This window comes from Ictidomys tridecemlineatus, chromosome 11 (assembly GCF_052094955.1).
Source record: "Ictidomys tridecemlineatus isolate mIctTri1 chromosome 11, mIctTri1.hap1, whole genome shotgun sequence".
Classification (NCBI taxonomy): Eukaryota; Metazoa; Chordata; class Mammalia; order Rodentia; family Sciuridae; genus Ictidomys; species Ictidomys tridecemlineatus.
The window spans coordinates 103,024,109-103,040,059 of NC_135487.1; the positions used below are offsets into that span (position 1 = coordinate 103,024,109).

The 15,951-nt window shown below is 50.0% G+C and overlaps 1 long non-coding RNA gene across 2 annotated transcripts; it reads left to right on the forward strand.

The window, feature by feature from the left end:
* Positions 1–10,527: 10,527 nt before the first annotated feature.
* LOC144367761 (uncharacterized) lies at positions 10,528–13,635 on the forward strand. 2 transcript variants are annotated; one of them, XR_013427271.1, is made up of 2 exons: positions 10,528–10,922; positions 12,960–13,635. It is a non-coding gene; the product is annotated as an uncharacterized LOC144367761 (long non-coding RNA). The 2 variants fall into 2 exon arrangements; XR_013427272.1 differs by lacking the exon at positions 10,528–10,922 and adding an exon at positions 10,961–11,614.
* Positions 13,636–15,951: the final 2,316 nt, after the last annotated feature.

Below are 15,951 nucleotides of genomic sequence, written 5' to 3' on the forward strand. Positions count from 1 at the left end.
TGCTCGTGGGTAGAACCTAGAACAGAAGAAAGCACACAAGAGACAGGCACCCGTTAACTCACTCTCCCATGGCATATAGGCAGCGGGCCTGGGCCATGGGACACACACGTGGTCATGAAGGATCACCCAAAACCCCAACCACCCACCCACAATCACCCTCGGCACACACTGTACTCAGCAGCACACGACCACAGGCAATTATGCATTCATAGGCCATCACAGTCACAGAAAATTACACAGGGCACAGTGACTTAATGGTGCACAATCACCTTCAGCCATTTCATCTGCAGTAATTGTACACAACGAGGCACAGCTACATAGTGACTCTGAATCACACACAGTCACCCACAGACACAAACCACTCTACACGACCACGATCATATTCACCCACACTCATCAGCACATAACAACACAGCCTCGTCAGCAGTCACACACAACCACTATGATGGCGGTCACAGGCAGGCCATGAAGGGTTCTTGAACACAGTAGGGGGTGGGAGCTGGGGGTTCTTCTTCTCTGAAAAGAGGCTGAGGAGACCTGGCTGTGATTGTCGGAGACAGAGGAGTGCACTCAGGCCACCAGACAGTCCACTTCCTGGTCATCCCTTCAGAGAAGCAGTACAAGGCAGCTGTCCCCTTTCTCGCCCAGCACAGCATTCCTGGGTCTTGATGCTGTCTCCTGGGCCTCCTCCCTCCTCCCTCTGGTCTCTGCTGAGTTGCTAGCAGGAAGCTTGGATCAGCCAGGCTGCAGTGAGTCAGCAGGAAAGGGCTCAGGAATGCCAGGCAGTGAGTGACCACAGGGTCTGCAATCACTGGAGGGGCTGTCCACTGGAGGTCACCCAACCGGGGGAGAGAATGGCTTCTTAATCCTGTATGCAAAGCCTCTGTTCTTAGAGAAACTTCTGGAGGCAGATATAAAGGACTGTGTGCATCCCTCACTTGCTGTGGGCCTCTGCCTCAATATGGTCCCCAACTAGACTTGGTCCAGGACAGCCCTGCAGCCCCTGACCACACCCTGACCCATACCCTGTCATTCAACTCTTGGGGAACACCTATAGCACCAAGATGCATGACCAAGGCTTCAAGTGGGGAAGGTCACCTAAAGATGGTTGCAGAACAGTGTGGACTTAACAGAGGCAGAGACATGCACATGCCAGTGTGGAAGCTGCTGGGGCTGAGTGTTTTGTGCCCCCCACACATCCAGCCTCTGTTGTGGGGGCAGGAAGGCTGCTGACTGAGTGCCCTGGACTTCCCCAGAACCAGACAGGTGGCCCAGCCAGACAGGCTCCTCTTAGGGAAGGTCTGTGGGGGGAGAGCATAACTTCTAATAAGATCCATTTTCATTTATCACTTGGGAGTCAGGAATCACTCCGATTTGAAAAATAAAATTTTGAATGCCACATCTGAATAAAATCTCTCTAGAACAATGACTTCCTGCCTCGAATAGCACAAGCAGACTCCACCCAGGGTCATTCTGTCTCAGAGTTACTATCACCAACTTCCATTATTGCTTGACCAGGATATGAGATCTTTTCTTGGACTCAAAGTACGTACTCAAAAGAAAAATACTTGTGGAAGCAACACAGGCGAATAAGCCACCTTGCTAGGTTGAGATATCAGCAAATAAGCTGTAGAAGTACAGAACCTCTGGCACTGAGTTTGGGGTGAGTGCTGCTGCTAGGTTCTTTCTCTCTTGCTCTTTGGATCCTTCCAGAGAGAAGGGTAACTCCCTTGGTCCTCCTTTTTTCCTCTGGTGCTGAGATCAACCTGCATCTGCTTAGGTACCCCAGCCCTCTTCCCAACATCACCTGAAGATTGCATCCCACTCTCACTGGGTCCCCATTTCCTGGCTGTCCTTGAATTGAAGACAAGCACCAGCTTTCCTTCTTTCCTTTTCTCGATCCCTTTCTTTCATTGGACTGTCTTTCCTTCTAATCCCTCTAATCACTTCCTGAAAACAAGATGTTAGCAAAACTCAGACCACGGGAAAGCTACAGAGGTTCTGGAACCTCACAAAGTTCTTGCATCCTAATCAGCAATCTGTTATTTTTAAAAGACAAACAAGTCAACCCTGCCTCTCATCTATAGTACAATAAAATAAATTCCAGATATTTATAGAAAACATGAAAGAAAATGGGGGTGACTTTTCTTTTTTCCTTCAAATTTTAAAGTGGGAAGGACTTTTCTGAGCAGAATTTCAGGAAAGCCTGATGCATTTAACTACATAAAATTTGAAAAGTTCTGGATAACAAAAGCTCTATCTGCAGAGTCAAAACACAAAGGACAAGCTGGGGGAAATATTAGCAACAGATAAAACAAAGGGTTTGTATCCCTAAGCTACAAAGAGCTTTTACAAGTCAACAAGAAAAAGATAAACAATCCAAAAGAAAACTGGACAAAGGCCATGAGCAAGGAATGCATAGAAAAAAAATCACGATTTGCTAATAAGTGTATGAAAAGATGTTTATCTTCCCGGTAATTAAAAAAAAATCAGATCAGATCTATCAGGGTGACAAACATTAAAAAGATAAAGATTTAGCATCAACAAGATGCATTTGCAAAGGGAGGAGAAACTAATGAAACCTTTGGAGGATAACCGTTTGGAATGTACGAACCCTTTGACCCAGCAATTCTATACCCAGGAATTTATTTTAAAATAAGGATATCTACTATCACATCAGGATGTCCACTGTGCATTTGGGGGGAGTCATACAGTTGTGTTTGGGCTCTTCCTCTGGGGATTCTACAGTTCCTGGAGCATGGAGTTTGCATTATCCAGAAAACCCACTTCTTTCTCTCTAACCCATCCATCCTTCTAGGCTTTCATGAATCCCTGATTTTTGTTGGAAAAATCCCACCTCAACCCTAGAGAGAGACTTGACTTAACTAAGTGTTTCAGGGCACTCCATCCCCGCCGGCATCCCCCCACCCCACCCCCGCAGCAAATGGCTCAGTAGTGGGCACATGACCTAAACTGGTTCAATCATGATGGATCTCAGGAGTTTTGTTATAAGTTTTGTTGTAAGTCCTAGGTCAGAGATTTTTTTTTTTTTCTAGATGGCATGGATAGATGTGCTTTAGCTCTTTTTACTGCAAGGATGAACAGGAATCTAAGGGCAAAACTAACCTAGAGAGCAAGACTGAACCAAGAGAGCTGCAGAAAAAAAAAAAATGTAGTATTAAAAAAAAAAAAAAAGTAAAGCCTGCTGATACTGTAAACCTCAGATCAAATCACACCTGAATTTCGTGCTGCTTGTGGGCTGTTGTCATGCAGCAGGCAATACATTCCGTCTACTGCCTCAGCTAGTTTGAGAGAGAGATTTGTATGCTTGTAGTAGAAGCCGCTCCACAAATACAGAGCCCCTCCCCCAGCAGACAATCTGGTTCCTTGTCTCAGTGAGGCTCTGCCTCAGAGAACAAAGTCTTGTTAATTCTTCTTGGGAGCCAGGGAAGCCCGGACTTCCTTCACCCTACGCTTGCTTTGGGGGTTGGGATGGTGCAGAGTACTAGAAAAATACCTCCCCTACTTTGTGAGCCTCCTGTAGCGAAGTGAAAAAGCCAGATATTAGTTTTTCCCTGAATTATCTCACCACATTTGTTTCAGCTGAAAAATCAGAAGCAACCCAGATGCTTATCAACAGGGTAATTAGTCATCATCCATCCACATGATGGAGGAGGGGGAGCCTCTGTAGCGAATCCCTGTGTACTACCAGGTATCACAAAGAAACAGTTTATTTATTAAGAAATAACAGATTGAAGAACAAAATGTATACTATGAATCCTCCTCCTCCTCTTCTTCTTCTTCTTCTTCTTTTTTTTTTTTTTTTTTTTGGTATGAGGGAATGATTTCAGGGGCACTTTATTAGTGAGCTACATCCCCAGCTCTCTTAGTATTGTATTTTGAGGATCCCCCTGAGTTGGCTGGCCTCAAATTTGTGATCCTCCTGCATCAACCTCCTGAATTACTGGGATTATAGGAGGTTGCAAGCGCACCAGATTATTTTTTTTACGGGGAGGGGGTGTACTGGGGATTGAATTCAGGGGCACTAGACCACTGAGCCCCATCCCCAGCCCTATTTTGTTTAGAGACAGGGTCTCACTGGGTTGCTTAGCACCTCAGTTTTGCTGAGGGTGGTTTTGAACTCGCAATCCTCCTGCCTCAGCCTCCAGAGCTGCTGGGATTACAGACCTGCGCCACCCACCCAACCCTACTTCTATTTTCAAAACGAAAATCTATGGTCCTTTCTGAATAGAAAAAAAAGATGTAGAAGGAAAGGTCACTTTATACAAGTTCTCTCTCTCTTTTAAAATCTCTGGAGGCTAGAATGCAAAAAGGATTTGCATTTTCTCTTTCTTTTTTTTTTTTTTTTAATTTTTAGTGTCACTTTAAAACAAAGTTTTTTTTAAGAGTTCTGAGAGTCCTGGCCTCTGGCCCAGAGCTCCCTACTTCCTTTAGTGATGGTAACTGGAAGCCTGAGGACTCTGACCGGTGGAGTGTGCAATAACATACCCCACTGCTCCAGGAAGTTCAGGCCTGGCCAGTTGGTATGTCTGGGAAAGCTGACTCTCAGGACAGGTGGGGCTCAGGGGCAGGGCCATGTGCTCAGTCATCCTGACCCTGGCGTATGGTGCCTGGCAGCTGAGTGATGACACTGATAGGCTCTGTTAAAGGAAGACAGCAGCATGGACCGTAGGCTGAATAATGACCCCCAAAGATATCAGTTCCTAATCTCTGGGTATTTGTGAAATTACCTTATATGGAAAAAAGGCCACAGCAGATATAAGCTAAGAATCTTGAGATGGACAGATACTTTTGGATTCTCCCAGTAGGATCTTAATACAATCCTGGGTGTCCTTACCAGAGAGAGGCAGAGGGAAATCTGACACAGAAGAGAAGGCCATGTGACCACAGACTGATTGGAAAATGATGGGGCCACAAGCCAAAGGATGCCAGCAGCCACCAGGAGCCGGAAGCTCAAGGTGCAGATTGTCCCCTACCTGTCTGATTTGGTCCCAGTGATGTTGACTTTGAAAGTCTTTTCTCCACAACCATGAATTTGTTACTGTAAGCCACCAAAGTCATCAGGATTTGTCACAGTAGCCACAGGAAGTGAATATAGCTTGGGAAAGTGAGGCAGGCCTGTAACTGTACAAAAGCCTCTCCTTGCAGATTACTTCCCGCATTACACACCCACACCATTCAGGCTGAAAAGAAACCGAGGTTGCTTTCTCTGGACACCTTTGAGATGGGCTCATCATGTCTAATGAGCTCTGGCACCTATGACCTGGTGGGCAGAGCCTGTGCTGGGCTCTCCACTGGACCCCCCGTGGAGTAGGAGGGGTTGCCTAGCAACCACAGAAGCCTGGCGAGGCTCCCCACTGTGCCCTGGTTTTTCCCTAGAAGGGCACAGGCTAGCAAATTATTAAAGTGCAGGGGCTATTTAAAAAAAAAAAAGGGAAAACACCCAACCTCCTCTCAAAATAACTTCCTGGGTTCTAAAAATGGAATTCACAGTAGTACTATTTCTCACTGGGCCATAGTAAAATTTCCCACTCCCTGTGCTCTGTAGACCAGAGAGGGAACTTCTATTAATGGCACTTAAGACCTCTTATAACCTCTTGATGGATCATCTGCCCGTGGAGACTGAGGGTCCCTTTCCCCACGGGCTTCCCCTCCTTCTCCTCAGACCCTTCTCAAGGTTGTGAGGTTTTTTTGTTTTGGGTTTTTTAAATTGTAAATGGACACAATACCTTTATTTATTTTTATGTGGTGCTGAAGCTCAAACCCAGAGCCTCACACTTGCTAGGCAGGCGCTCTACCACTGAGCTACAGCCTAGCCCCGGTTGTGAGGTCTTTGCCGGCTCTAATATCCATAGTTTTTCTTGATTCAGGAAATAATAATAACAATAATAATAGGCCAATTACTTATGTAGCTCTTATAATGTGTCAGGCACCGTCCCAAGCACTTTACACATAGGAACTCATACACTTCTGATTATTCTATGCCCTAGGTACTACTGTTGCCCTTGCATTACAGATGGGGAAACTGAGGCACGGAGAGGTTCAGAATTTGCCCAACCATACACAGCTGCCAAGTGGCTGAGCTGGGGTGTGAACTCAGCAGAAGAGCTCCAGGGTCAGTGCTCTGACCTCCTGCCCTGCATTAGCTGGCTGGAGTCGGGGTAAGGAGGCTGCAGTTGGCTGAGGCCTTTTCTCTGTCCACAGTGAAGTGTCCCAGGCAAGGAGCAGCAGCAGGCAGCCCTCCACCCTCTTGAGGTCAGGGCTGCCCGCAGCATACTGCGTACATCCTACCTCAGTGCCGTCTGTCTTTCCTTCCTGCCGGGGCCTTTGCAAGATTGTGTCTGTGAGCAGGCTTCAGTTCCGAGGCATAGAACTCGGATGGGCGTCAGGAAAAGCAGTGTAAGGTCCTCAGGCATGGGGCAAACCTAGCTCCACCCTGCTGGCCTCTACTGAGCAGGTGGGTGGATCCATAGCCCCTGCCAGCTGAGGGTGGCTCCCGGGTATTGAGACCAGAGGGCAGCCAAGAGGCTTCGCTTCCTCTCTCTCTCTCCTTGAGAGGAAGATGCTGTGGGATAGGAGCCTGGAGGAAAAGCAGCCTCAAGAGCCCTGGTGAAATGGACAGGCGCCCCCACTGGCTGCCCTGTGCAGGCCTGGGCCGGGCTGTTGAAGTGAACAGAATGGAGAACTGGGGGTCAAGAGACCTGGCTTCTAGTCTTCCTTCTTCCAGGTTTGAGGTGAGGTCATCATGTTCTCAATATTACAGAATTCCTCTCTGTGAACTGAGAGAGTGGGTGTGCTCTGGTGTGTGAAAACCATTTGTAAACTCCTAATTGTCCCGCAGATCCAGCCTGATTGGCTGAGTTTCCTCTTGGAGAGGCAGCAAGTCCCAAGCAACAGATCCAGCCCTCTCCTGTCTGTCAGCCCGCTGGCCCTCACTAGCCAAATGCACCCCTTAGGAGACTTCAAGAGATTTTAGGAAAAAACTCCTCCTTGAAAGGGTCAAGCCCCGCCTCAGAGGAATTCATCAGAGAGGGCCCTGCCACCCAGATTCCCTCCCAGTAGGGATGCTGGGATCTTTCAGAGAGACAGGGAGGGACCAGGTGGCAGAGTCCCAAACTGGCGGTTGTGGCATGGACAGCCCCACACATGGTTTTGTCCATCAAAAATAGAAGACTTAAAAAAATGTCCTGAGTGCCATGGATGAGAGAAGGTGAGATCTGCTCTCTGGTCACCCATGAAACTACCCTTCCCATTGTCTTGGGCAGGGCACGGCCAATGAGCTGGTTGGGTTCTGCCTTCAGAGAATCTGACCAGAAGGTTTGGATACTCCAGGGGTCAGGATGGATCCTGCTCCCTTCCCCAGTCCCATCCAGGGCTTGACAGAGCCCAGCGGGTGTGCCATGGGGGAGTTCCAAAATGATCCCCCCCTCTGCTCCCGGCTCCTAACCCTCCCACCAGAGATGAGGGCAGGGTCTGCTGCGGCCGGTCCTCTGTCCTCTTTTCCCAAAGCCTGCTGGGCCTGAGGTGGAGGCGGGCTGGATGTACCCTGGCCAGAAGCCCAGGGAACCTGAGCATGTCATGAAGAGATCATGTTCTTGGCTCTGCCTGTTGGGCAAGAGTTCCCAGTGTTGTCCTTACCCTGTGACCTCCATCTGGGCCCTGTGTCCCCTGCTGCCTGGCTCTAGCCTGTTCTTTTAGAAGGCAGGCTGGGCAGCGGAGTGCCAGCTGGTTCTGAACACAGGAGCTCAAGCTTCTTGACAGTCCCCAGAAGGGTGACAGATATGCCTTCCCTATCCATGCAGGGCCCTGTGCTTTTGGGGCAGAACCACTGCATCCATCCTGAGGGTGGGGATAGTAACCGTTTTACAGAGGTTTCCCAGCTGGATGTGGACAATCTGAGCCTCAGACATAGGGCAGAGGTTAACCCCTGGGCTCATCCTGAGCCCATCCTCTGTAGTAAGGATCATGGGAGCTGAGGAGGGGGGAGGGGGAGTGACACAGAGCCCAGGCTAAAGAGTCTCCTCTGGGACCCTAGATGATGCTTATTTTTCTTTTTTTTCTTTCTTTCTCAGTACTAGTGATTAAACCCAGGAGTACTCGACCACTGAGCTATGTACCCAGCCCTCATTTTTTCCCGCATTTTGAGATAGGGTCAGACTAAGCTGGCCAGGCTGGCCTTGAGCTTGCAATCCTCTTGCCTCGGCCTCCTGAGATGCTGGGGTTACAGGCGTGCACCACCACACCTTGCTTACAGAGGAACCTGAATTGTCATGGAACACTTTGGTCTTTGCAAGTAAGACCAGAAGACAGGGACATGGAGTCATCATGACCTTGGCAGTGCCCCACTGCCCCCATGGCACCAGCCTCATCAGGCAGGGCAAGTAAAAGCAGGGCAGATGTGCAGGGGAGCAAGGGGCCAGCCTCTGGGGACACGAGTCGTGGGGAGTCATGGGAGGGCTGGGTAGGAGGCTGAGGGTCAAGAGCTAGAAGCCTAGGTATCTGGGCAGTGGGGAGCAGTCCCAAGGGGATGAGCCACTGAGCCATGGTGGCCTTTCTCTCCTCTTTGGCTCTGGTCAGGAGTGAGGCTGGACATGTGCCTGGGCATGGAGGCTCAGTGGGGCACCATGGGGACACTCTACCTATGAACAGACTGATTCCTGCCACAGCCTTGTGGGGTATGAGGACTCATCCTTGTTGTACAGCTTGGATGGCTGCAGTCTACAGCAGGGCAGGGATCTGCCCAGAGTCTTCTAGACCAAGTAGGAGGTGCGCCATTCACTGAGCTCTTTCCTCTGCCTGGTTCTGGGCTGAGCACTTTGGGGATACCATCGTTAGCCCACTTAACAGACAAAGAGACTGGACCCAGAAAGTTCTTACCCAGGGCCAAGGTCAGGAGCTGACCCAGGCCAGGCTGACTCCAGAGAACCAACTCCTATTATGACGACACCACCGTTCTTTGTTCTTTCCTCCCTTCTTTCCCACTCCCTAGACATTTAGGTGGTCTCTCTTTGGGGCCTTGGAGACCCCTGGGCTGCTTTTGTCACCCTTATTTCTCAGCGATCCTCCCACAGCCAAGCCAGAGCTTTAGTCCACGAGGATCCAGGGACTTCTCCCTCCGCATTTGGCCTGGGCCTCCTTCTCCTCTTGAAAGAGGGGCAGGGGAAGGATGGGGAGGTTTGGGGAACGTCTTAGGTGGGCATGGAGGAGGTCTGCATTCTAGACTGAGGCGTCTAGGAGTTTCCTATTTAGTGATATTGACCAGGGGAGGGATGGGTGAAGAGGGAAGGGTGAGTCAGGGCCACAGAGAGTGAGGGTGGTCAGACACATGCTTTTCTGGAGGGGGAGCATTTGGAACCTACAGGATGTTCGGGTCCTGTGGTCACTCAGCCATCATGCCTCACAACGTCCCTTAACCTCGTCCTTGTCACTTCACACCCAGGCCACCAAGAGCTGGCCTGGTGGTTTGCTGGGATCCTGCAGACTGTAGCAAAGCCTGCTCAGCTCCTAAAACTGCCGTGATGCAGGGTCCCCACCTACCTAGGAGTGGTCCCCCACACTTTGAAGAGGTGGTGGGAAACATAATGCCTTCTTAGAAGGTCAGAGAGGGCCTAGATCCTTTAAGGATATAGAAGGCAGACCGGAAACAGGGACAAAGCCTTCTGGGAGTGAATACAGTATGGACTAAGTGTGGGCAAGGCAGAAACTTTTTAGGCTCTTGTGAGTCTTCTGGGTAGACAGAGCAGAGGAAAAGTGGGGAAGAGGTGGATCACATCCCCACCATCTGAATACAGGCTGCAAAGCAAGGCCTCTATGTCAGGGCCACAGGGAGCACCAAAGGGCGATAAGCAGGGGACATATGGCCATGCTTGCTTTTTGGAAAAGTTCACCCTGGTAGGGTAGGATGGTACTTACCAGTAATCTCTGCAACTCAGAAGGCTGAGGCAGGAGGACCACAAATTTGAGACCAGCCTTGGTAACTTAGGCCCTAAGCAACTTATTGAGACCCTATCTCAATAATAATAATAATAATAATAATAATAATAATAATAATAATAATAATAATAATGGCTAGAGATATGGCTCAGTGGTAAAGTACCCCTGGATTCAATCCTCAGTACCAAAAAAAAAAAAAAAAAAAAAAATGTTCGCCCTGGCTCCAAGAGTAGTGTGGGAAGGGCAGCTAGGAGGTGCCAGTTGGACCACAGTGTCCAACACCTCGTGGAGGAATTCTATGATGAGCATCCTGAGCAACTGGGACCTGTGGTGCAACAGTCCTAGCCAGGGCCACACAGTCATTCCCCGGCAGCTGGAGCAGGGCCCACTGGCCAAAGAATTGAGCAGGCGTGAAGAGGAACACATGTGGTCAGTGTGAGTGCGGTCAAGGAGGCTGTCGACGCGTTGATGAGTCAGTGGCCTGTGCCCAGTGCCAGCACTGGCGGCTTCCTGGGATTGGGACCAGGATTCAGGGAAGGGTGGGGGTGTGGGGGAGCAGGAGGGGCAGTGCCCTGGGGATGCTGCACACAAGGAAGCTCCAGGCCGGCTTTGACTCCGGCCTCTGCTTAGACCCACAGGCACAGCTTGGAGATCACTTCTCTAGGCAGAGGCTGGGGGTCCATGTGAGCCCCTCCAGAGCCAACCATGATATGCCCTGCCCCTCCCCTGCCCCCTTACTCCAGGTCCTAGCGCTAGGCAAGGCTGCAGATCCTGGGGCCACTCTTGGTCCTGCTGCCCTGCCCAGAAGTCAGTGCCCTCTCCCCAGGAGAATCCGTCTCTGCCCACTGGCTCCTCAGAGAGATGTAATTAGCCCACTAAGTCCTCTAGGCCCTCTCGTGAAGCCTGGAGCTTTGACAAAGGAGTAAAGAAGATTGGCCTGGAGGGGAAAGCCAGCCACGAGTGTGCAGGTGGGGACCACCGGAGGCGTCTCAGACCCCAGCTCTGGCCCCAGCAGGTTCAGATGACGGGCTGGGAGAGCCTTCTCCTGGGCTTCCTGCAGCGGTATCCCAAGGATTCCTGTGAGCTGGCTCTGCAGAGGGAGGGCTGAGGGTTGGCCCTGAGCTTCAGGGAGGAAGTACGAGAGGGCTGCTGCGGCCTTTGTCCTCACCCGACTCAGGGCCCAAAGGTCAGAGTGTACGTCACTGTGGCTGTTCCCCAGCTTCATCTGAGGATGTCTGAGGGAGAGCCCAGGCAGCCTCCCTGGGGACACAGGTGCAGGGACACGGGTGAGGGGGTAGGTGCCTGTAGAAAGATTCCATGGGTGGTGGGAAAAAAAAAGACCAAGGCGGGCAGGAATGGTGACTCCATGAGCTGTCCCTTCCTTGAGTAAAGCTCTGAGGGTGGGTGGAGCTGAGGGCTGGCTGAGTAATGTCCTTTCGGGGGGGGGGACAGCCAAAATGAGGAGGATGCATGCCCCTTAGCTCAGGGGCCAGTGAAGTCACTCCCCTGGCCTTGGCATTTCCAGTCTTCAAGATGACAGAGTGCTCTCCCAAGGAAGCTCCTTCTTGATGATCCAAGTCCAGGCTCTTTGGACTTCATTCATGCATTCATTTAACAACCCCTGAGGAGCAAGAGGAGCAGTGCTCTGGGTACTTAAGAGGTGGGGACACTGATGCACAAATGTTTAATTACCATTTAGCCATGTCCTGGCATGCAGAGGTCCAGGGACAGAGAGATACAGGGCACAGAGAGAGAGGTTGGCTCTGCTGGGTTGTGACAGGGAGGGTGTCACAAAGGAGGCAGCATTTCTGGCAGAAAGAGCACTAACTGTCTGCAAGGAAAGGACGTTCAGGCAAAGGGCAGGTGACATCCCAGGAGCAAAGGAGGCACCAGAGAGAAAGGACCTGGAGAATGGGTTACATGCTGTGACACAGAGGATCTGCCAGTCTACTTGATGTTGGGTGAAGAGGGAGAGAGAGGGTCTTGGACTCATGTCAAGAGCGTGGGGCCTGGATTCAGGCAGGTGGGGCTGGAATCCATGTTCTAGCAAAGAGGAGCTGCTGAGCCATGGGGGTGGCACTTACCACCCCCAGCCTCAGTCTTCTCATCTGTGCAACAGGAATCACCGTGATGCTGGGGTTTCTGTAAGTGTCAGATGTGACGGGGATTTGCAGCTGTAAATGCCTCTGCAAACTCACATCATCCAAGTGTCACCTCTAGCAACAGCCACTTCTGTGCTGACCTTTTGGGGCCCCATTTCCTGGGAGGGGGGGTGAAGCTGCTCTCACCCAGGCACATCAGTTTTCACTCATGGGGGTGATGTTTTTGACCTTTTCCATATTTTTCTGTGGGGTCACTTTATTTGGGACCAGCTGTTGTCAGAGTCTCAGAGTCTGCTGGGTGGAGTTGGGATATGAAGCCTGATCTGAGCCTAGATGGGCAGTGGGACACAGGAGGGGAGGGTCAGCATACTCACAAGTGGGACAAGAACTCTGGGGTAAAGCAGACCAGTGGGGCAGCGGGTAAGGACGTGGAGAAAAAGGACAGAGTGGGAAATTAAAGAGCCAAGAAGACAGCCAACAATCTGACCTCAGAAAGGCAATCTTGCCTCCGCCCACCTTCTCCCCAATCTCAGCATCTTCAGCTTTGGGGTGGGGAGGGAGGGTGGAAAGCCTCTCTAGCAACCTGGCCTCCCACACTCCCTGACCAGGTGGCAGATTCTGTTTCCCTTGGCCCCCAGGGTCACCCTGCCTCTGCCTGGGCACGTCCCAGATGGTCTGTGACTTAGTAGATCTCTGCTAGAGAGTGAGACCCAGAGTTGGTTACTGAGCCCTGATCCCATTGGGGCCAGGAGATCCTCAGCACCTGGTCTGGCTCCTGAATGTTCTCCAGGCCCCTCCACGACTCCAGGGTCCTTCAAGGTCCCTCTGTCAGCAACCTCATGATGCCAGGACAGGGCTGTGTGCCGTGACTCAACCTGGCCCTCTTTTTTTTGCACTGAATAGATGTCATAAATATTTGTTGAATGGAATTCTTGCCTCTGGTTGGGATTTTCCACCGCAGCCAAACAGTTGTTCCTGGCCCTGCCACAGCCTGCCCTGTTTCCTCAGCTCCTTCTCTTCCCTACTACCTCCTCGTAGACACCTCTTCAGACTGCTCCTCAAATTGCCTCGGATCACCTCGCCTCCTGGAAGTCTTCTTCCCTGACGGCAGTGGCCTCCCTTGTCTGCCTGAGAGCTCTGTCAGCCACACCCGGAGTGCACTTCCTGACCTCTGCCTTCTGTGTACTCATTGTTTTTCCTTCCCCTGAACATGTCACAGTGGTCTGGCCGAGGAAAACAAGGCCCGAGGTTTTCCTGCAGAATCTATCGTGGAACCCTGCAGAAACTCGGGCAACTCAGAGGTTATGTGACTTGCCAAATGTCACAAAATGAGTGTCAGGGCCACCTTTCAAACCTTGGCCTTCTGGCTCCAGAACCAGGCTCTTAACCACCATGACAGTTCCTCACATCCAGTGCTTCAGTGGAATCTATCAGAGATTTTATGAGGACAAAATAAGGGCCAAAGACATAAGGTTCTTTTGTAAACGAGAAATACTTTTGCAAACATTTAATCAATTGTAAAGTATTTTCGAAATAGCCAACTCCTGTCAGTAAATAATTAAAAGTATTTGCAAACTCATCAGGCATCTGTTGTTTCAAAACTCACCATAAGCTAGGATTATGAAAACTTATCCTTCTTTCTCTCCTTTTCAGATGAATAAGTTAAAATTGTTTTGATGGTCACTATTCGTTATTTGTTTGTATGGTCAGTTTCGTCACCATGTCCAGTCAACTCCTTTCTGTTTTTTTAAGTTACTGTTCACAGCCACACTATTGTCACATCACCTCTAAATTACTTCTGAGCTCTCGCTCTGCTTCCAGCCCCTTCTATTTCACGTCCATTCTTCCCATAGTTGTTCAAAAATTCAACAGGGTTCACCCCAGCCCAATGGACCCCCCAAAGGGTCTAGCATACAGCCAATGAGATAAGGCAGGATATAGAGACAGGAAGTAGGATTTACGGGAAAAAGAATTGGCAAATCTTTTATTATTCACTGGTGATACAACTGCATACCTAGGAAACCCAAGAGAATTCACTGAAAGGCAAATATAACTCATAAGAGTTTCTAACTGGCTACAAAATAACAGCTGACACTTATGTAGAACATGGCTTGTCCAGGCCCTGTCCTAAATGCTCTGCAAGCCCTCCCTTGTCCCTACCCCACCACTCTCCTGCTCCTCGTCTTGTAGACAAGGAAAGGAAGGCACAGGGAAGTTCAGAGGCTTGGACAAGACCCCGGCAGTTTGGCTGCTGTGTCTACTTGTTTAGTGACTCTGCTGTCAAGAGCTGGCCTGTGTGCCAGCAATTTCTTCTTACAAAATATGTTAGGAGGGAAAGATCCAGTCATCCAAGCAAACGGAGGTGCTGGCTTTTCGCTGGACGCCTTTGTCACCTCTGTCCCATAGAGGCCGTGCTTGTGACCAGAGTCTCAGAAAGCCTCTCACAAAGTAGTTATCAGGTTCTGGCCTTGAGGCCGCTAACCTCAGGGGTCTTAGGCCAAGCCCAGGACCACCGCCATGAGAAGGAACACTTCAATAGCCCACCATAAGTGGGTCCCTTCCTTTGCAAGGATACACTTTGACCACAGCAGCCTGGTTTGCAGAAGTGCTACTCTGTCTTCAACAAACACACCCAGGAGCTTTTGAGAGTCACAATTCCACTTAAGGAGAGGGCCTTTGATTTGCCTTTTTGTAATTAAAATCCCATCTGGAGAGTTCTCATGAACAAAAGAACAGAGTGCCTTAAATTAATATTGCAGCGTCCACCTATCAGAAACTCCTTGCAGCCACACCTTTTTTGTAGCCACACCGGCCACTGGAGAGATTAGCAGTAGCCTCTCGATGTCTGCAAGATCCCAAGGAGATGCTGGTGTCGCCATCTTGGTTTGCTGGTAGAGTGCTTATATTATGAATTCTTATCCTTTGGGAATTACTCCAGGGCAGACAGTATCTCCTCATCCCTTTAGTCAATTCTTAGGGCACGAAATAGTACTCAGAAAGGAACAAGGCATTCATTGGCTGGTTAATTAAGCTCTGGCCCATGATCCTCCACCCAGAAGTGGGAGGAAATGACATTTATCTTGTACCTTTTATATGTGCCCAATGTGTCAAGAACTTTCAAAGTTGAACTATTTAATCCCTCTCATAACCTTATATGGTTAAAAATTCACTTTAGGTGGGAAGTTCCCCAGGGTTAAGGAACTCTTAGCAGGTAGCATAGTTAGGACTTGAACACATTCTGTTGCTTCCAAGGCCTTTGGTCCTTACATCATTATCACGCTCCTATCAAAGTAGGACACTGTCACTGTACAGGAAAGGCATGGGAAGTGCCATTTAGGTCTCTTGCTGAAGAGACCTAAATGCTGTATGAATTAAGTAATTTCTTTGAGAATGACAGCAAAATGTGGGATATTCCCCCATAGCATGAGAAAATTCCAAGGAATGTGGAGAGGGGCTACTCTGGGGTACGAGGTTAGGGAGAGGCAGGTTTACTAAGGACTGGGGGCATCCTTTGGAATGTCACTAACCAGCATCAGCAGGAGTGTGTTGGAAATCCAGCAGACTGAGCCGCTGCAGAGAGCTCTTGGGGTAGCGTGAGCCTGGCAAGACTACCCCTGGCCTGCCAGCTCTGAGTTAGCCTCTCCAGACTAGTGAGCCTTTGGTGCCTCTAAGGACAGAGGCTGAGCCACAGATCCCCTCACTGTGACCTAATTAAACACCAGGGTGCTGAAGGTGCAAACAGAAAAGAGAGTGTTTGAATTCAGTTCCTGAGGCTGGGCCTGAGGGTTCAGCCTGTCCTCCTTGAGGAATAAGAGATGGTGGGGACTCCCTGTTTCTGCCACACTCCTCTCCTGTCCCAATTGTCTCTCTGATTCTTATGCAATTCCCCATGGCT